Raw genomic sequence first — 22,467 nt, forward strand, 5'->3', positions numbered from 1 at the left:
TGATTTCAATGGGGATTGAAGGGATATCAAGGTTAAAAACATACAGTTTTACTCTTTTGATTTTCTTCAACACTTTTAATTACCTGTGTTTTAATTGTTACCCAGTTTTATTTTAACTTTTAAAAAATGATTTAGAGACTATAAACAATGGAATAAATCTTACTGACTTTTATAGAGATTTATATATTTTAAAACCTCAGAGCTTAAAAACTGGCATAGGCAAGGACATACTTCAGGCTGTGTGAACTTTCAAGGCTACAAAAAAGAGTATGTTCAGAGTGCTCAACATGTTAATTTTTTTATTTCCATTTCCCAGTGTCTGTATAGTTAATTGATTTTCACAAATTTAAAATCCAAAAACTTCATCCAAGTCAGGCAATTTTAGCAGCAAAACGGTCTTGTGCTTACAGATTAGATAAGGCTTTTCATGGGTGGAGTTGCTGCTCAATTTGCAAATAGTGGTCCCATTTTAGCAAGATCTATTTTGGTTCTTAAAAACTTCTGGCTTGCTATTTGCTGATTTCTAGTTTGAACTAAATTCGCTAATCTCAATTTAAGCATCCCTAGGCTCAATATTATTCTCTTCTGTGAGCTGGTCAGATCAGAATAAAAATCTGCAAAATAAAGATCCTGTAATCTAGGGATAGGTTCTGCTTTGATGCTGTTGACAATTTAATAAAATTGTTCTAAGATCTTTTGTCAAATCTGAAGCATGAAAAATGATGTTGCTCTCAAGAATGGGCAACATCTTTGTTCATGTTTCACATTTGACAAAACATGGCACCTGGTGTCTATAAAGCTGCACTCGTTCATATTCAAACAACTCCTAGGAAAAAAAGGGATTTAACAAATACTGTGGTGAAGTTCAGGTTTTTTATGTCATGTCACTCTTGACTTGCTAAAATAATAGCAGTTGTGATGTCAGAATGGTCCTATGTCATTGGGGTAGCATTTGATCTCTTCCTTAGTTATTCAAAAGGCACGACACAGAATTTTTGTTCAGGTATGTGGTATGAAAGATATATATATCCATTTGGAATATGGGCATCTGATTTGAAATTTTTTACACGATTTTAATCCGAATTTGTCACCAGGAGGATTTTATTAAGGGTGGAGACTGCATTGTCATATTACTCCTTGCTCCTTGATAGTTGTTTTATGCATGTATTAGTTTTGAATGCAATTTATGGTTAAAAATGTGTAGGATATACTTATATGAGTAATGGCAAAATCCAGTTCAGGACTGGAATTTGGGAGGAATCACAGTAAGTCCCTCTTTTAAATTTTAATCTTGAGTATTTTGATGAAAACTTAATCAAATTATTTTACTTAGCTTTTCTAGTGGACTCAAAGCTCTGCTATTTTTCTTCAATTTCTTGATTTAATCATTAATTTACAGCAATGAAACCTGCTGCATTTTAATATTGGCAAAGGCATCTGGGCCAATTATACTCTTTTGAAGCTCAAGTTGTTAATTAATATCAATTTGCCTGTCAGAATATATAAGCATAGGATTTATGTTGATAGTAGTATGTCCTGTTTTTCGATTTGCATTACATGCTACCCTACTGCTTTTTATAGAGTCAATTCATATTGAAAAGAATGCAATGATCTCAGCAACCTTTTGTTACTGCACTGCAATTTTTGTTCAGTTTTGTGATGATCAATAGACCTACCAAACTTTGTTTGTTAAAAGTTGGTGTGATTCTAACATTAGTCCAGATTTTGTTGGTGGCAGAATAATAGCAAATGGCTGCATTAAGAAACTGTAAACAGAGTGGTTCATGTAGCTTGTATTTATATTCTCCTGAGACTGGTTACTGTCTGGTATTGTAACCAACCTCCTGGGTCTGGAAATAATGAGGCGATTAAGCAAGCTGAACATTGAAGAATTCACACTGGCAACAAACCAGGAACTGACATGGTTTTTAACCAATATTTTAATCATTTTCTAAGAATAATGACTAGACATGCATTGTAAGTTTTTCTTATTATTTCAATTGAGGAAATAGCCTGCCCTGTGCTCTAAATATGTTTCTTTGGGCCAGAGAGATTATGGAACAGTAATCAACATTTAGGACTCTGTACAATTAAAACATGGCCAAACAACATTTTATTTGCTTACTGGCAGGGTTTGCATTTATCATCTATCGCTGCAGGTCAGTTTACTGTTCAGTCAAAAGCTGACAGGCCTGGAATCTCAAAAGTAACATAGCTGTAGGTCTGCACCCCTAAGGAGGGAGGACAGTTATGAAAGATAGCAAAATTTATCTTTTTAGGTAAGGGCTTAGTTTCTGTAATTTTGCAGGAGCAGTAATGTAATTTCAAATCAGGGCTGAAATGGCTAACACGAGAGGGCACAGTTTTATGGTGCTTGGAGGTAGGTATAGAGGAGATGTTAGGGGTAAGTTTTTTATGCAGAGAGTGGTAAGTGCGTGGAATAGGCTGCTGGCAATGGTGGTGGAGGCAGATACGATAGGGTCTTTTAAGAGACTCCTGGATAGGTACATGGAGCTTAGAAAAATAGAGGGCTATGTGTAACCCTAGGTAATTTCTAAAGTAAGGACATGTTCGACACAGTATTGTGGGCCGAAGGGCCTGTATTGTGCTGTAGGTTTTCTATGTTTCTAAATCAGGATGGTGTACTATTCCCACATGTCTGCTGCTCCTTAAGTTTTCATGGCTGGGGTTTTGACTTGGGTGCATGCTAAATAGGCAGAGATCGACAGTGTGTTTTGAAAATGACACACACCACAGCTGTTCTACAGTGGTGACAGAAGAAATAAATGTAGAGACTTAAGGATGTGTTGCCTGTCAAGCAAATTGCTTTGTCCTGGATTCTGAAGAGCTCCTTGAATGTTGCTTGTAGGCAGACAAAGCTGCCATTGCCAGAAAAGTTAACATATTGTTAATTATTTTGAATTTTAAAAATGAACATGTACCTCAATTTGATGTTGTTTCATGGTCTGATGAGGTTCAATGTGGACACTTCTGCCCTAATTGCATTTGGAAATATGGTTAATTTACCACAAATACTGAAAAAAAATTGTGCTTGAATTCATGAGCATAGGTGGTCATAGGACATATTCTGATCATGAATTAGCCAATATACAATGCTGTGGTGTAAGTAGCTGGCAGTCAACTTTTATTCTGCAGTCGTGTACAATTGAGTGAGAAGTAGACTGGTCACAAGGTGGCAAGGCTGCTGTTATGTTTGTCAAAATTTATGAAGTTTGAAGTGATGAGTCATGGTACTCTGCCTAAAAGAAATGATGGGATGTCATTTGTTCCAGCTATGTGAAATTTCAACATTTCACATATTTCTAATGATTGGCATTGATTAAAAAATGGAGTTTTTTTGGATGGAAAAAATGCCTGTATGAAGTGCAGCTTGCAGTTGAATGGACTTAAATTTGAAACAAATGTGATGATGTCCTCCTGAAAAAATGTCTCAAATGTGCAAAATATATATTCCTAGCTGCAGAGTTGCTCATTTTATTCGTGTGTGTAGTATTAATTTGGGGCCAGCAAATTGAACACAGTTTGGAATGAGTCCATCACTTTGACTTTTAGTTGGCTGAATTATACATATGAAGTAATGGTGAAACAGGGGCCTTCTGGCTCTGACTGAATGCGAATGTTCTTATCTTTTTCATTTGATTGCATTGTTTTGTTTTTTTGGTTTATAGTACACTTCCAATTTGTCATTTATTATATATCTTCAAAGAATATCTGTGTACTTTGGTGCTCAGAGATTGTAGAAAATAACAAAGTTGACAAATTCCATTTACTATGTTGCTGCACATCTGATACATAGAATAATATATAATCCAAAACTTGGAGTCTGGCTAAACTGTAGGAGACATTATTAGCTCATAATTGTGAATGTGGCCAAATGATGATGCTTGTAAAGGCAGAAAACTTCAACTGGGCAGGTTTCTAGAACATATTTTACACATGATCTGATCATATTTGGCTCTTGAATCAATGGGGATAACTTTAGTCAATGTCACTTGCCCCATCACTGAAATATTCCACAACAAATGGACTTACTTTCAACGTCTCTTCATCTCATGTTCTCGATACTTATTGTTTATTTATTTATTTATTATTATGTTTTTACTTTTTATACGTGCAGTTTGTTGTCTTTTGCACACCGGTTGAAAGCTCAGTTGGTGTAATATTTCATTGATTCTATTATCAACTTATTGAGTATGCCTGCAAGAAAATGTATCTTAGGGTTGTATATGCTGACATATATGTACTTTGATAATAAATTTACTTTGAACTTTATATTGAGACTCAGTTTCATGTATCTCTTTTTTCAAAACTGCTTCAAAAATGTTTAATTGTATATTTTTCTCTGTAATTTCTATTTTGGTTATAAATTCTGGATCTTCTTTAAGTTTTTAATCTTTTTGAATTAATCTGTGTTTGGCCCCTAATTCTCCTGAAATGGGGAAATTTCCTGTAAATTATTATGATTTGATACCTTATCTGTAGATGATTGGCATAAATCACTCAATTATTTCAGTACAAGATGTTCAATGCTATTCTCTCTGGACTGGTTTTTTGAGCTGATCTTCTCTTTGAATTTAGTTTAATCCCTCCTGTATCTGATATATCTGGCACTGTTCTCCTTTAAATTATTGACACAGTATAGCCCTAATTCCAAATGCAGTTTTTCAATAGGATTCTAAATAAAAAAGATAGTCAGACCATCAGAACACTACAACACAGGAATAGGTCCTTTGGCCCATCTAGTCCATGCCGAAATATTAATCTGCCTAGCCTCATTGACCTGCACCTGGACCATAGCCTCCATACAACTCCCATTCATGTACCTATCCAAATTACTCTTTAAATGTTGTAATTGAGCCTGCATCTACCTGCTGGCAGCTCATTCTATACTTTCATCACACTCTGAGTGAAGGTGTTCCCCCTCATGTTACCTTTAAACATTTTATCTTTCACTTTTAACCCATGACTCTCATTGTAGTTTCACCCAACATCAGTGGAAAAAGCCTGCTTACATTTACCCTATCTATACCCCTCATAATTTAGTATACCACTATCAAATCTCCCCTCATTCTCCTATGCTCCGGGGAATAAATTCCTAACCTAGTCAACCTTTCCTTATAACTCAGGTCCTCAAGTGCTGGCAACGTACTTATAAACTTTTTCTGCACACTTTCAATCTGATTCATATCTTTCTTGTAGGTAGGTGACCTGAACTGCACACAATATTCCAAATTAGTTTTTAACAATTCCATTTGCCATTTCTCAGCCCACTTTCCCGTTGATCCAGATCCTGCTGCAAGCTTTGATAGCCTTCCTTGCTGTCTGCTACACCTTCAATCTTGGTGTCATCTATATATTTGCTCATCCAGTTTCCTACATTATTATCCAGATCATTGATGTAGATGTCAAACAACAACAGATCCAGCACCGATCCCTGTGACATACTACCAGTTACAGGCTTCCAGTCAGAGAGGCAACCATTTACTACCACTCTTCTCCCGCGAAGCTAATGTCTAATCCAATTTATGACCTTATCCTGAATGCTAAGCAACTAAATCTTCTTGACCAACCTCCTAGATAGGACAGTCACTGCCTTGCCTCCATCAACTTTCCTGGTAACTTTCTCAAACAACTCTATAAGATTGGTTAGACATGACCTAACACACACAAAGCCATGTAGACTATCCCTAAACAGTCTCTGTCTATCCAAGTACTTCTATATTCATTCCCTTAGAAACTTTCTCACTACTGAATTCAGTCTCGCTGGCCTATGATTTCCCAGCTTATCCTTTGAGTCTTTCTTAAACAACGGAATAACATTAACACGAGGAATTCTGCAGATGCTGGAAATTCAAGCAACACACATCAAAGTTGCTGGTGAACGCAGCAGGCCTGGCAGCATCTATAGGAAGAGGTACGGTCGACATTTCGGGCCGAGACCCTTCGTCAGGAATAACATTAGCTATTCTTCAATCCTCTGGCACCTCACCTATGCCTAAGGATGATAAAAATATCTCTGCTAGGACACTTGCATTTTTCGCACTTGCCTTCCACAAGGTCTGAGGGAACAAGTTGTCAGACCCTGAGGATATATCCACGCTAATTTACCTCAAGACAGCAAGCTCCTCCTTGTCTGTAATTTGTGTACTGTCTATGACCTCCCTTCTGTTTTGCCTCACTTCTGTAGATTCTGAGTACATCTCCTGAGTACATAGAGATGCAAAGTATCCATTTAAGATCTCAGCCATCTCTTTCAGCTCAATGCATAGATGACCTCGCTGATCTTCAAGATGACCAATTTTGACCCTTGCTATTCTTTTGGTCTTAATATATCTGTGGAAGCCCTTGGGATATTCCTTCACCTTGCCTGCTAGAGGAAACTCATGTCTTCTTTTAGCCCTCCTGATTCCCTTAAGTGTTCTCTTGCATTTCTTATACTCCTCAAGTACATCATTTGTTCCTCCCTGTCTTTACCTGTTGTGCATCTCCTTCTTCTTAACCAGGGCCTCAATATCTCTTGAAAACCAAGTGTCCTTAAACCTGTTATCCTTGTCTTTTATTACATAGGAACATGCATACTCCGTACTCTCAAAATTTCACCTTTGAAGGCCTCCTACTTACCAAGTGCCACCTTTGCTAGAATATATGTTCCAGATCGTTTTCTGATGCCATCAAAATTGGCCTTTCTCCAATTAGGATCTCAACCTGATGAGGACCTGACGTATCCTTCTCCATAATTATTTTGAAAGTTATGGCATTATGATCACTAGATGCATGGTGTTTCCCCACACAAACTGTCACCTACCCTGTGTCATTCTCTAATAGGAGATCTAGTATCTCGCCCTCCCTAGTTGGGATCTTGATGTACTGGTTAAAGAAATTTTCCTGAACACATTTGACAAGCTCTATCCCATCTAACCCTCTAATAATGTGGGAATCTCAGTCAATATGGGGAAAGTTAAAATCACCTGCTATCACAAGCTTATATTTCTTGTAACAGTCTACCATCTCTCTACAAATTTGCTCCTCTAAATCCTGCAGATTATAATATTATAATGATTATAATATATAATATAATCCCAATAATGTAGTCATCCCTTTCTTATCCCTTAGTTCAACCTTTGTAGACTCAGAATCCGAGCTCTGCAGCTTGTCCTGTCTGAGCAATGCCATGACATTTTACCTGGTTGGTAATGCTACCCCTTCCCCTTTAATTCCTCCTGTTCTATCATGTCTAAAACAATGGAACCCCAAAACATTGAGCTGCCAGTCCTGTTGCACGTTGCAGGTTGCATCGCGAATAAATCCTAGACAGCTCATATTAAATAATCCTAGAGCATTCATCAGCAAAGTTGGTTGGCCCCAAACATACCCAAATATCTGACGCAGCCAAAGTGCTTCAAACTGTTCATTAGTTGTTGAACTAAATTTCCGTTTATAAAACGCTGCTGCATTTGCTAGGCAAATGGCCCTTAACACTTAAATCATTCAGTTGAAACAGTGTAGAGCCAAAGTGAAAGGCTCCATGTAATTGCAAGCACTTTTTTCTATGGATTCTTAAACAAAGATTGTCAAAGCCAGATGTTTCCTGAAGACTAGTGTTAAGCTGACATCATTTCTACAAATGTGATTGTCATAGAAATGAAAAACAGAGAGTCATAGTCATATGGCACAGAAACAAGCACTTTGGCTCACCACACCCACGTTGAGATTTTGTCCATCTACATTAATCCCGTATGATTCCATTAGGAATTTTTTTTTTTCAAAATAGCTTTTGAGTGTAGTAATTGTATCTGATTCAACATCTAGTCTGGCAATACATTCAAGATATCAGTCTCTTCTACTTTGAAAAACATGCCCCGCAAATCCCCATTATAACCCCTCTCTCTCACCTTAGATTTATGCCCTGTTGATTTTGATACCATACCCTACCATGGGAGAAAGATTTTGACCACCTCCCTTATCTATGCATCAAGATTTTATATGCTTCTTTCAGGTCACTCCACAGCCTCCTTCACTACTGAGAATAAAACCTGAGTCTATCAAATCTCTCCCCATAACTGAAGTTTTTCAATCCAGCTAACATCCTGGTGAATCTCCTCTGTTCTCTCTTCAGCATATCCTTACTATTGTGCTGCAACCAGAATCACACACAATTGCACACTAAGTTTGGTTTTGCTAGTGTTTTGTAAAACTACAACATAATATCCAATTCTTTTATTCCATGCCCTGACACATGAAGGCAAGAATGCCATATGCTGTGTTCACCATCCTATTCATCTGTAACCCTTTTCAGGATTAATGAACTTGAACCCCAAGCTGCTTCTGTTTATCGATGTTTCTAAACACCCTGCCATTTACATGTATACATCCTACCCTATTTGAATTCTCAAACTGTACCACCTTGCACTTGTTGGAATTCCATTTTCCAATGTTCTACCAAACCTTCCACCTGATCTATATCCTGCTGTAACCTTAGTCAACCTTCCTTGTTACTCCCATCACAACTAACTATCCTGTCATCTGCAAAGTCAATCATAAGCATATATTCTACATTCACAACCAAGTTCAAAGTAATTTTATTATCAAAGTACATAAATGTCACCATATACGACCCTGGGATTCATTTTCCTATGTACATACTCAGCAAATATACAGAATAGTAACTGTAAAAGGATCAATGAAAGATCAACCAGAGTGCAGAAGAAAACAAAGTGCAAATGCAAATATAAACAAATAGCAATAAATAATGAGAACATTAGATAATGAGATAAAGAGTCTTTGAAGCGGGATAATTAGTTGTGGGAACATCTCAATGGATGGGCAAGAGAGTGCTGTTATCCTCTTTTGGTCAAGAGCCTGATGGTTGTAGAGTAGTAACTGTTCTTGAACCTGGTTGTACCTTCTACCTGATGGCAGCTGTGAGAAGAGAACATGGCCTGGGTGGTGAGGATTTTTGATGATGGATTCCTCTTTCCTATGACTATTTCGTATAGATGTGCCAAATGGTTGGGAGGGCTTTACCCGTGATGTACTGGGCTGAATCCCATATGCTGATTCATCACCAACTTCAATTTGGCTTATGACAATGATGTTTCAATGATCTGATGAGGATTAACTTGTAGCTTTCATCTGAATGTGAAATTAATCTGGACCGTGTTTATAGATAATGGATTTGTAATAGAGCCAGAAGAGAAAAAAATTATGAAACAGGAAAGGTTTTCTTTGCTGTACTGTATTTCATTATACCCTTCAATTAATTAATAAATAAATACGATCAAAAGTATGTGTTTTTTCAATTTTCATTCTTAATATTTATAATATGCATATTACTGAAAATATTTAAAGTGCCATGCACTTTTCAGGCCTTGTTAAAATTTCCTGCTCAGAGGAATGGTTGGTCTGTGCAGCTGAAAAAAAATTAGAAGGAACATTGTAAGTAGCAGTTCTGTGGGTGAAAGCGCCTTGTTAATGAGAGTGGTTAGAGGTGAATGGTCAGACTGGTTCAAGCTGACTGGAAGGTAACATGATTCATATAGCCACACGTTACAACAGTGCTGTGCAGAAGAGCATCACTGAACGCACTTGTTGAACCTTGAAGTGGACAGGTTACAGCAGCAGAAGACCACGGACTCAATGGCCACTTTTATCAGGTACAGGAAATACCTAATTTACAATATTGTAAAAGTATGTCTACTTTTCTAAGTGATTTTGTGTATTTTCCAAACTCTGCACAAACTAGACTAATGAATGGATGTCTGTAAACAATAAGGAGCTTGTTCAAGCAACACACACAAAATGCTGGAGGAACTCAGCAGGCCAGGCAGCATCTATGGAAAAGAGTATTGTCAAGTTTCAGGTCAAAACCCTTCTGCAGGTCTTGGATTTCCAGCATCTGCAGATTTTCTCTTGTTTGTGACAGGAGCCTGTTGATAATCAGGAGACAGTTTTGCAATAAAAATTTGCATATTGCACTATTTCAACAGGAAATTAGTGCCCATTTTGTTTTTCAGTCATTGGCTTCGATATGGATTCAAATGCGCACACTCTTTTTGGGGTTCTAAATTATCCATAAATCCATTTCATGTCTTTGGAGCATTTTTGGACAAATAAAACTCAATTTCTTGCAACTTTTAGTTAATATGAGTTTGTCCTTATGATTTACATACATATTCTATCAAAACACACAGGTTCCAATGTTCTTACTGACTCAAAGAAAGGCATTTATGACAGGAATGTGTAGCTTTTCTTGTTAGGCTCAGACAAGATTCCTACTGTCATTCTGCATGTCCTGCATGATTCTTTTCTTAAATGATTTCCTTATTTCATTTACCTCAGTTAGCTAATGTTCCATGTTATAAATCATGAATGTTCTTTGTACCTTGGTCATTTGCAAAGTTACCTAACTCTGCCCCTTAATGGTTCTAATTATGTAACAGTGGACTTCAGGAAGAAGTCGGGAGAACTCAGACCATTCCTCATTGAGGGGTCCAATTTGGAAAAGGTGATCATTTTCAAGCATTAACATCTCAGAGGACTTATCTTAGGCCCACCATATTAACACAGTCACAATGAAGGCACGGTAGTGGCTATACTTTGTTAGGCATTTGAGGAGATTTTGTATGTCAGCAAAGATTCCAGCAAATTTTTACAAGTGTACCATAGAGTGCATTCTGACAGATTGCATCACCGCCTGGTATTGAGGTGCCAATACACAGCATCATAAGAGGCTTCAGAGGGTTGTAGACTTAACCAGATTCATCACAGGCACACACCTTCCCACCACGGAGGGCAAATTCAAAAGGTGGTGTCTCAAGAAGGTTGCATCTATTATTAAGGGCCGTCACTATCTGGTACATGCCCTATTCTCAGTCTGACCGTCAGTGCAGAGGTACAGGAGACTGAAGACACACACTCAATGTTTTGGGAACATCTTCTTCCCCTCTGTCATCAGTTATATGAATGGTCCATGAACCCACGATCACTACCTCACTATTCCTTTATTTATATTGTAATCTGGTATGCTTGCACTGTACTGCTGCCACAAAACAAATTTCACAACCAATGTCTGTGAGAATCAACCTGATTCTGAATTGACCCGTTGCCCTATAATATGGGCTGATTTGTAAAAGAGCCTCTTCTTTCACATGGACAGGAAAGCCATCATGTAAGTGGTACATCTTACAGGATTTAAGAGGACTGAGATTTAACCTTTTCAGTCTTGAGTTGAAGAAAGATTAAAAAAAACATTTATTTCAGTATAAGGATGACCAGTCCACAACCTTTCCTTTGCTTGCTGTTGCAGCTCTGGGCCCATTTTTATTGCCTCATTCCTTAGTCTGCTATTCTGGCCTTGATTTTTCATAATCCCTGCAGGTACTGTTGTAAGGAAACCATGATGCTTATTGATTTCTGACACCCCATATTTCCATCCAATTGCATAATTAATATTGCTATTCAAATTCATGTCATGATGACCCTATCATTTCCTATTGTGTGTCGGTGTAATAATTATGACTTCACTGTGATAAATGTGTTTGAAACTGATCCAATTAGTTGTAGTAAAATGTGCAGGCATCAAAAACAAAGCTCTAGATATGTCAAACAGATAATTTCGTGGTATGAATTTGTCAATTAAAATGGATTTAGATTTTATACAGTGGAATCCATCCTGTGCTCTACTTGAATAAACAGTAAAATAAAGTAAGTTCAAACAAATACAAGTTTAAACCAATTATGGTGGTTTTCAGCTAACAGAATGGCCTAAGCATAGATTGCTTGATTTTATAAAAAAACCTTATGAGGTAGAGAGCAGGAAGAGTTTTACACAATACCATCTTGAAGATAATTTCAGTAGAAAAGGCCACAGCACGAAAGAACACAGACATACACACCCTGTGTCTTGCCAGTGAAGGCTAAAGAAGGGATAAACTGTTTGAGCCCGGGAAAAGGGAGGAAAAGAAAAACACTTGGAGAAATGTTATACTCGGAAAAATAACCATGAAGGAGAGTGACTTAGCTCTCAATATTCCTCCCTGTTATGGCATAAAGCCAGCATTGAAATTCAATATGAAATACAATGTGTCAGCATTTTTGGAGAAAGAAAAGATATTGTGATATTTCAGATATTTCTTTCCAATGTATGCTGAAATGCATACAGCACAGTTATATCCCTAACTAGCATGCTTTATCAGAATCTGCTTTTAATTTTATGAAATCTGCCTTGACTTTTTTTTTTGCCCTTAACTTTAAGTGGAGTCATCGAGACGCCATCATGACAGCATTTTTTTTTTAGCAGGCTTTCTTAATTTTACGAGGCTGAGTTGCTAGCTCGACGCTCAACTCAGCACAGATAGAAAGCGTGCAAGGGAGCTGGCTGGATTCTAACTCAGGAGCCTTTGCTCCGAAGTCCGGCACTGATGCCACTATGCCACCAGCTGGCACGTGCATTGACTTGGTCATGTATTAAACCTGACCTTGAAGCATTTATCATTCAAATTGAAGAAATGTTCTTTTGTTCTGCACAGAAATGTCCTTTATACTGTAAAGTAATATGACTCACAACACGCTGGAGGAACTCAGCAGGTCGGGCAGCATCCGTGGAAAAGATCGGTTGATGTTTCGGGCCAGAACCCTTCGTCAGGACTGTAGGGGGAAGGGGCAGAGGCCCTATAACGAAGGTGGGGGGAGGGTGGGAAGGAGAAGGCTGGTAGGTTCCAGGTGAAGAACCCGTAAGGGGAAAGATAAAGGGGTGGGGGAAGGGAGGCAGGCAGGAAAGGTGAAGAAAGAATAGGGGAAAACACAATGGGTAGTAGAAGGAGGTGGAACCAAGAGGGAGGTGGTAGGCAGCTGGGGGAGGGGGCAGAGTGACATAGGGATAGGGGAAGGGAGGGAGAGGGAGTTACCGGAAGTTGGAGAATTCTATGTTCATACCAAGGGGCTGGAGACTACCTAGACGGTATATGAGGTGTGCTCCTCCAACCTGAGTTTAGCCTCATCATGGCAGTGGAGGAGGCCATGTATGGACATATCTGAATGGGAGTGGGAAGCAGAGTTGAAGTGGGTGGCCACTGGGAGTAATGTGATCTTTTAAGAGGTAATATTTTTAAAACAAAATTGTTGAATATTCAATTTCACATTTCCGTCCAATCTCTGTATGAAATTCTTATTAAGAGCTGACCAGTAATAACTATTGTAATAGTCCTACTTAGCATATGATAGAAAAACTTATTTACCCAATTTATTACCTCCTAATTATCAGCAATCAGCATGCACTGGCCATGGGCCTGCAGATGGCACATCCATTCTGTTGCCTCAGTATAATGAGCAGATTCACAAACGCATTTTCTTTCACAATGTTGATGGCTATTCCAGAGAGGCCATTTGGGGCAGCTGGTGGATTTCCCTTTTGTTATACCTTTCCACAGGATGATCAGTTTAAATTGGAAGTCTCCGTATTGCAATCTGTTCTTTTTGGACTGTAATAGAAGTAATTTTACTTTGATATGTCAATGATTATGTTAGTAACATATACACTGAGACACAGACAGTAGGGAAATAGACTCCATAATACAAGTACTTTTTTATACTACTTCCATTTAACAGTCAATTTCTTTATGAATCAAGATGCTTTTAGAATATTTGTTCCACATTTTAAATATATTTATATTATGACCAATGTTCACATACCTTCTGGTGGGTACTTGAGGGTGCATTAAAGGCTTAAGTAACTTACGTGGATAAGATACAGAAGTATTTATTGGAGAGAATATTTTTCAGCAAATGAACAAATTGAAGTTCAGGTAAAACTTGATTGCGGATTGAGTTTAAATAATTTCCTCCTCTGGTATTTAATGAGAATTGAATATTTTGCTGATAATATTTTGTAGAAAGCCTTTTCACATTTGAAATACTTTTTTTACAAGTACCTTACGAGTAGTAAAATTTGCATTGATAAATATGGATGTTATTATTCTAACTTTTATTTAATTGTGATAGTTTTCTTATTTAACATGGAAGAAACCTAATACATAATTCATTATACAGGATAATAAATAGTGTTAATCTTTAGCTAGTTTATCATATACGAACAGAAGGGGCCTTACAGAGTAAAATTAAAGCGCGTGAAAAATATCTGAAGATAATGACAGCATGTTTAATGAAGCAGATTGCCCACCGGCCTAAAAATATGCAAAGTTTGATTGTAGCAACTATTCCAGCAGATGCAAGAGCTCTCCAGTCTGATACAAGCTCTAAAGAGCAGATAAAAATAATATTAATTGGATGAAAGGTGTAACTATTCATAATTCAATTCACTAAGAATAGAACATAAGCACAATTGCTTTCATAAGTTCATTGATTCTGAAGCTAGTATCTCATGATAGATTTTATTTTTTCAAAATAATTTTTCGATAGTAAAATCCCAATCCCTACCTGGTGTTTCAATGCAGTTTCTTAACAATCTTAATCAATATGCTGTAATTAAGATTTAAATTTAATTTTCAATATAAAACAAAATATATATGCTGTGAGTTGTTAAAAATAATTACAGTGAAAGTCCCTAAGTATTGGTGCCTAATGTAAAGGGACCATGTTCCACACTTCACTGAATTGATTTCATTGAGTTCTCTGGTTCGGGGCACAGTAACTGAAGAAGAAGATCAGCATCAATGGAATGTCTTCCACCATATGTGATGTGAAATACTGGGCATTTATTTTCTATTATTATTATTTTGAACAGCTGTAATTAAATAGAAGATTTTCCAAAGCAATTAGACATGATAATAACAATAGAAATTATTGTTAGTTGGGGTGGAAGACATCATACTATTCCTTAATTGCTTAACTTCTGTCCTCCTGTTGCACTCTTCTTCAATTTTGATTATTTACTCTATTTTTGCTTCCATTTACGGTATCTTTCTACTCTTCCTGCCTCTTCTTCAATCATGAATTCCATCTTCCTAGAAAAATGACCTTCAAGTCATTTATTTTCCTTCTGGAACAATAGAAACAAGATAGCCATTCAGAAATAAATGTAATTTTCTTCAGATCAGCTGTGGAATAAAGGTAAAAGAAAAGAGTGATTGAAACCAGCAAACATGAGGAAATCTGCAGATGCTGGAAATTCAAGTAACACACACAGAATGCTGGTGGAACACAGCAGGCCATGCAGCATCTATAGGAAGAAGTACAGTCAACGTTTTGGGCCAAGTCCCTTCGTCAGGAAGGGTCTCGGCCCCAAACATCGACTGTACTTCTTCCTATTGAAACTAGCATCTGGTTTTGAAATCAGTGATGAATAGCATTATAAGTAGTTGGCAGGAGAATGAAACCCCACCAGTCAAGAGGAGGATGGATGACATAACAAGCAAGTATTACAAGAATGAGGGGGGAAAGCCTGAACTGTAATTCCAGTAAATTTAAGTCTGCAAACAGTAAATTCTACTCAAATTAAAGGAAGTAACTGTCAAAAGAGCAATTGTAAATAGAACAGCCTCATTTATCTGTAATCATTCTTGGAGAAGGATCTTTGTGAAATAGCAATGATTGAGAGAACTGAAAGTAATAACATGGTAAATTTTCCACATGGCACAGAAAAGCAAATAACAAGTCACAAAGATAACAAATATAAAATGTATTACAGAACAACTTATATGCCAACTTAATACTCTATATTGATTTGTTATGTGGATTTTGCAAATAGACTGCATTAGCTATTGCATACAATTTCATTCACACTGGTAACTGCTCTGCAACAGCAATTCATCAATTGTAGAGAAAGAAAGAAAAAAACTATTTCTTTGTCCTGAGCATCTAAAATTCCAGATATGATCTGGAGGGAATTGGTGTTTTAAATATCTCTGAACAAAATTTGAAGGCATCATTTGGATTTGTACAATGTGTAAATGAGGACCTGCAAATATTTGTCACAGAGTTATTTTGTGTGAGACATAGATCATAGACCATAACATCTACTTTTTTTCAGTCTTATAGTTTTTTATATTCTGTGTTTTTTGCCCAATCTTTCTCGTTTTTTTTTGTCCGGGAGGAGGGATTTGGTGGTTGATGAGCCAGTTCCATTTTTGTTTGTTTTTTTGGTGCTGGGAGATGGGATTTAGGAGTTGATGATCGTGTTGCCTTTCTTTTCTTTCTTGGTTTCATAGCTACCTGGAGAAGAAGAATTTCAGGGTTGTATACTTTGATAATAACCTTTGAGAAAGAAGGGTTTGGTTGAAATTTATATAAAGTGCACAGGAATGATTGATATTATAGCAAATTCTGTTTGGAGAATTTCTCAGCTTTGGTGCATAGTTTTGTTATTGCTACATGTACTGAGGTACATTGACTTTTTTTTGCATGCCACCCATACAGATCATTTTATCCCTTCAGTTCAGTTTATGCACACGGTCCCCAAATTCCTTTTGTGTTGCAGCTTTCTGCAACTTCTCTCCATTTCAGTAAAAATATGTACTTCCTTTCAAATAAATAATTTCATATTTTCTCATATTAAATTCCATTTACCAATGTTTTGCACACTCACTTAAATATTCAACATCAAGTTCACTGATCTCTACTAAATGTACATAGATGAGTTGGAGTCTTGTGTATTTTACCAAGAGATCATAATATCCTATAGCTTACTCTGTTCCCAGTTTTTAAGTCTGCTCTGGAAAAGTGAAATGGTATCAAACATACTCACTTCCTATCATGCTGCTACAGATGCCGTAGCTTGGAGGTCAGCCAGAATAGTTAAGGAAGCATTCAAAGCAAACATTACAAGGATATTCAAAGCTCTGCATGATTCCTTGCATGGCCAATCTCTTGCTGAAGTACTGAATTATTTCACATGCTACCAAAGGGAATACAGAACTCTTGACAAAGAGATTAATAACATATTTGAACTTTATTCAACCATATTTGACTGCCAGATTTAAAATGTAACAGTTGAGTCAAAAGTGTCATTATGATGCTAAACACAAAGAAAATTGTTTTGAGGAATGCTAGCAAATTTATGTTCTGGTTGTTGTTATTATTATTATATTACTATTATTATTATCCTGATAAATCTCCTCTCCACCTCTCTAAAGCTTCTACAACCCTCCTATAATGAGTTACTTTAAACTGAAGTCTACTAGCTACATCAGGACCTTGTTTTACTTTTAACAGTGCCGCACACAATCAGAGGATTTTGTCTTTTTCTTAACTCATGACCTGTATAAGTAGAAATTCAGTACTTTCTTTTATTTGCCAATCAATTGCTTCCTTCTCACAGTTTAACTAACTTGCAAGTTTTTCATCTGCAAATTTTGAAGTTTCTCTGATGCACACATATCCAATTCATTCATAAAACAAAACATGACACTTATCACTGAGCTCTGAGGAATGTACTAGCTATTGTTGCCAGTTCTGGAAAACAATCATTTATCATTCTTCTAATTTCCTTCCATCAGCCATTTCCTTTTTCAAATCCATTGATTTCACAGACCATTTTGTTCTATGAATAGATCATGTTTGACAATTTTTTTGGAAGAAATGCATAGAACAGAAAAAAATAAAGGATTTAAGTAATGTTAAAATAATATGGATCATAGACTAATAAGTAGAAATATAAATCATTTAGATTTGACTAAATGGTAGAGACTGGTTGCTCTGTTATGGTTCTAATTTATTGCATCGGATTTAAGTGTTTAAGCTGAAAGAGTTTTCCCCATCCATATACATGTTCATATAGTGTTTGTATTCGAGGGTTAGGAATGTGATGTGCCTGGTTCTGAATGGTATAGCATCATCAAAGTGACTCTAGCCAACTGTTAGACAATTGAATGGATGGCTTGGATATTAAATGACAAACTTGATCTCCTAATCTACCTTGTTGTGGCCCTTGATAGTTGTCTAGCTGTACTGCACTTTCACTGCAAATGTAACTCTATAACCTGCATTCTGTTTTTGATTTTGCTACCTTGATGTACTTGTGTATAGAATGATCTGTCTGGATGATATGCAAGACAAAAGCTTTTCACTGTATCTTCATGATTGTGATAATAATAAACCAACCTACATTCAGTCTGCACCAGCAGCTTAAAGACTTGGTATGGTATAAGGTTGCTTCATGAGGTCGTTTATTGGTTGGTGTCAACCATGAATGTTGCATCCCAGCTGTCTATGTGATATGCAAGCCAGGGCAGTATGATATGGGGAGCAAGCTGTTGCCAATATAGCAGGCTCCCCCGCTCAATGCAGCTAATGAATCCAAAAGAACGGCAGAGACTGATACAGTTTGGCACCGGTGGTGTTGCAGGTCTGCGTTGAACTCAATGTAGCACTGCCTAAGGGACCCCAATTCCACATTTTTCCCTCGAGGTTTACTCCTGAAGCCTTCCCCATGAGTGGGTATAGCCACAAGACAGTGGAGGTTTGAGATTAGAATTTTCCTTCTTCTAGATGTGCTGCCAACCACTGCTGATGAGCCCCATTTTCCCCAAAGCGACTGGTTTTAAGGCGTCATAACCTGCCTTTGACTCTTCTCCTGTCAGTAGAAATGGTTCCACCGGGCTTAGTAACTAAGCCACACGTGAAAGCTAGAGCTGGTTTTGGTTGTCAAAGGCTATTTGAGACACACACCATTGGAATCATTTTAATAGTAGTGGGAGTTTTTCCCTACTTCCAACCCTGGATGTAACAATTTTAAGGAACCACATAAGGGTGCTGCCTTGCAAGTAAACTGCTGCTTCTTTGGAGATGTATATGTAAATAATTTGGAGCCTGTGTTTCTATTATTGAAAGATGCAGGATCTCAACCAAATATAATTATTCTAGGTTCATTCAATTAGAATTACTTAGTGCCATTCTATTAATCAAAGAGTAATATTTCTTATTAAACTCTGCCAACCATTTTAATGGCATATATATTCTGTATTTCATATTTAATCATTATCAGTTAGTTTTTGAGAAGCAACAAGAATTTGGTTATTGATACCTGTATCAGATGACATCAGATGAGCAATGAAATGTTGAAATTTATGATGAAGCTTTTTGATTTTGGTGCTGACTAGAAACACCAATTCAATAATGTTGATTGCAACAGTTAACCAAATTGATTCCAAGACATGAATAATAGGAAACATTCATTTTAAATCTACCATAGGTTGGCTCATTCTATATCAGTAATTGACCATTAATAATGTAAATACAATATAGTTTTAAATATTTCATTGTAATTAAACTTGGCTATCAGACTTATAAAGAATAACTGCTTCATCATTCATAAATGTTGTAGTTCATTGATAATGCTGTGAAGGAAATTGATATGATAAAACTCTTTGTTGCCTTTTGTTATCACGTTGTTAGCACAAAATGTATTCACAGGAAACATAATAATACTGAACAGAATCCTACAACGAACAGCGCATCTTAAACTAATTATTTGTTTTTGCACTATTTTACTTATTTTTCGTTATCTTAGAGTCACAGAATCCTACAGCATGGAAACAGGCCTTTCAGCCCTACTGGTCCATGCTAACCCAACCAAGATACCCAACTAAGTTAGTCTTGTATGACCCATATCCCTCTAAGCCCTTCCTATCTATTTTCTTGATTAAGTGTCTCTTAATATATGTTAACCCTAATGCAGCACACTCCAGGTGAAAAGATTGCTCCTTCGTTTCCTTTTAAATCTCTCTACTCTTGCTTTAAACCAATGCCCACTTATTCTTGACTCCCTGATATTGGGAAAAAGACTGTGTGCGTTCATCTCCTTTTTTTGCCCTTCTTGATTTTATGCAGCTGTATAAGATCACCCCTCATTCTCATAGACTCCAGTAAGTGAGTCCTGGCCTGTTTAACCTCTGTCTATAGCTCAGTCTCTCAAGTCCCGGCAACGTCCTTGTAAATCATTTCTGTAACACACATCAAAATTGCTGGTGAACGCAGCAGGCCAGGCAGCATCTCTAGGAAGAGGTACAGTCGATGTTCCAGGCCGAGACCCTTTGTGAGGGTCTTCGTGAGTCCTGACGAAGGGTCTCGGCCTGAAATGTTGACTGTACCTCTTCCTAGAGATGCTGCCTGGCCTGCTGCGTTCACCAGCAATTTTGATGTGTGTTGCTTGAATTTCCAGCATCTGCAGAATTCCTGTTGTTTGAAACCATTTCTGTGCTCTTTTCAGTTCAATGGCATTTTCCCTATGGTAGGAATACCAAAACTGAACATACTATCCCAAATGTGGCCCCACCAACATCTTGCACTTGATAGTCCTGATTGTATCAAAAGCAGCCTTCACCACCCTGTGATGCCACCCTTAAGGAATTATGTGCTTGTACCTCCAGGTCCTGCCAGGGTGCTCTTTTAAAGAATCTACAGCAAAAAATATTACTACTTCCTGCTGGTTTATGTTTCCTCATTTTCTGTTTGTCTTTGAGGAAGATGCTTGACTGATTGTTCAAATCATAGTAATTCAGTTCTTTAAGATTTTAACATTATATGGCAATCATTTGGCACCTGTAGCGACAATATCTGTATGTTTACTGATGTACTTTTGAAATAACTTTTCCAAACATAGAGTTAGAATGGTGAGAGTAGATCATAAACACTGGCATAGATTTGTTGAGCTTAGTTGAGCCAAGTTGGCTGTTTCTGTGCTGTTAAGTTCTATGTAATGTAACTTTATAGCAAAAATCCTGTTGCTGGTAATATTTATTACCAAAAATTGTTGGTTCCTACTCTACTGACTTCTTTAAAAAACTATAGTAAATTAAATATTATCACTTTGATAATTCTCCTAAAACAATGAGCAATTTTAAGCATTTTTTGGTTAATTGATAAAAATGGTATCTTTAGAGTGTTTCAAACCTTACATTCCAACATCACTTGGAAAGGATAAGAAATAAGGAATAGAAACCAATAGATATTTCAGTGTACTTGATTTTTTAAGGTTTTAAAAAAATTTTATTTGGATTAATCTTAACTGAAACAATGTTGTTTTCCTTGAAAACTAAATACTAGCTAACATAAGTAATTACATTTTTTCAAGGAAATGATTGATTACAGAATAATACAGATCTAATGTTATACAAACTATTTACTTCCAAATTGTTTAGCAATACTATGATATATTTATTTATTACGTAGAGGCCATTTGTACTATTTAGTCTATGTCAGCTCACAAAACAATGCTGTCTCCTCGCATAATCTGTCTTTCCTCAAGTATGCATTACTCTCCCTTGATCCTCCTACCATTGATCTACACTAGAGAAAATTCACAGTAACCAATTTACCTACTAACTGTCACATTCCTGGAACGTACGTAGGAAGAAACTGATGCTGCCGCTGGGAGAACGGCAAGCTCCACACCAATAGCACTGGAGACCAGTCTTGAGGCAGCTGCATTACCTGCTGCATCAGTGATGTCATGGTGTATGTTGCACTTTTGTATTAAAACATATTTTTCAGAAACTACTGTGTATAAAGCTGAGAGCTGCCTGCTTTGCAGTGTGGGGAACACCTGCTTTCCAAATGGCAAGGTTTGAAAGGTTTGCACCCATACTGCAATACTTGAACTGCTGAAAGTGAATGATTGCAGGACTTAACTGTTCTGTCAATGTGGTGAATGTTGCTACATGCTTGGGGAGGAATTTGCAAGTAGAGAATGATGAGAGGCGAGATACGCAGGGTTATCACCGACATCTATCATGAAATTTGTTGTTTTGTGGCAGCAGAATAAAACAATTAAAAAAATTAAGTCACCATAATAAATAAGTAGATAACAAATAAATAGTATGAAAGAGGAGTAAAGAGACTGTGCCTTTGGGTTCACGGAGAATTGTGAATTCCTATTGCAGAGGGGGAAAGCTGTTCCTAAAAATCTGAGTGTATGTCTTTCAGTTCCTGTATCTCCTCCCTGATGGTAATAATGAGTGAATGGCACAATCTGGATGGTGAGGGTCCTTAATGATGGATGCCACCTTCCTGAGGCACCGCCTTTTGAGGACGTCCTCAATGGTGGGGAGTATTGTGACAATGATGAGGCTGAATGTACAACCCTTTGCAGCCTCTTAGAAACATGAGCATTGGAGCCTCCATCCTATGCAGTCCTACAGCCAGTTAGAATGCTCTCCGCATGACGTCTGCTGAAATCTACTATAGTCTTTGGTGACAAAGTCCTAATGAAGCATAGCTGCTGGCGATGTTGCATCAATATACCAGGATAAATCCTCTAAAATGTTGGCAGTCAGGAACCCTTTCCACTGCTGACCCCTTAATGAGGACTGGTGTGTATTCTTCTGACTTCCCCTTTCTGAAATCCACAATAAATTCCTTGGTTTTACTGATATTGAGTGTAAGGTTATTGTTATGACTCCACTCAGCCAGTTGATCTGTCTTACTCCCGTACATTTCCTCATCACCATCTGAGTTTCTATCAACAGTTGTGTCATTGGTGAATTTATAGATGCT

The 22,467-nt window shown here is 37.2% G+C and overlaps 1 protein-coding gene across 4 annotated transcripts in view; it reads left to right on the forward strand.

Moving 5' to 3' along the window:
* Positions 1-22,467, forward strand: part of iqsec1b (IQ motif and Sec7 domain ArfGEF 1b) — a 518,432-nt gene that overhangs the window by 338,788 nt on the left and 157,177 nt on the right. The gene's annotated exons all lie outside the window — the stretch shown is intronic.

The sequence above is a fragment of the Mobula hypostoma genome, chromosome 15, assembly GCF_963921235.1.
Source record: "Mobula hypostoma chromosome 15, sMobHyp1.1, whole genome shotgun sequence".
NCBI lineage: Eukaryota > Metazoa > Chordata > Chondrichthyes > Myliobatiformes > Myliobatidae > Mobula > Mobula hypostoma.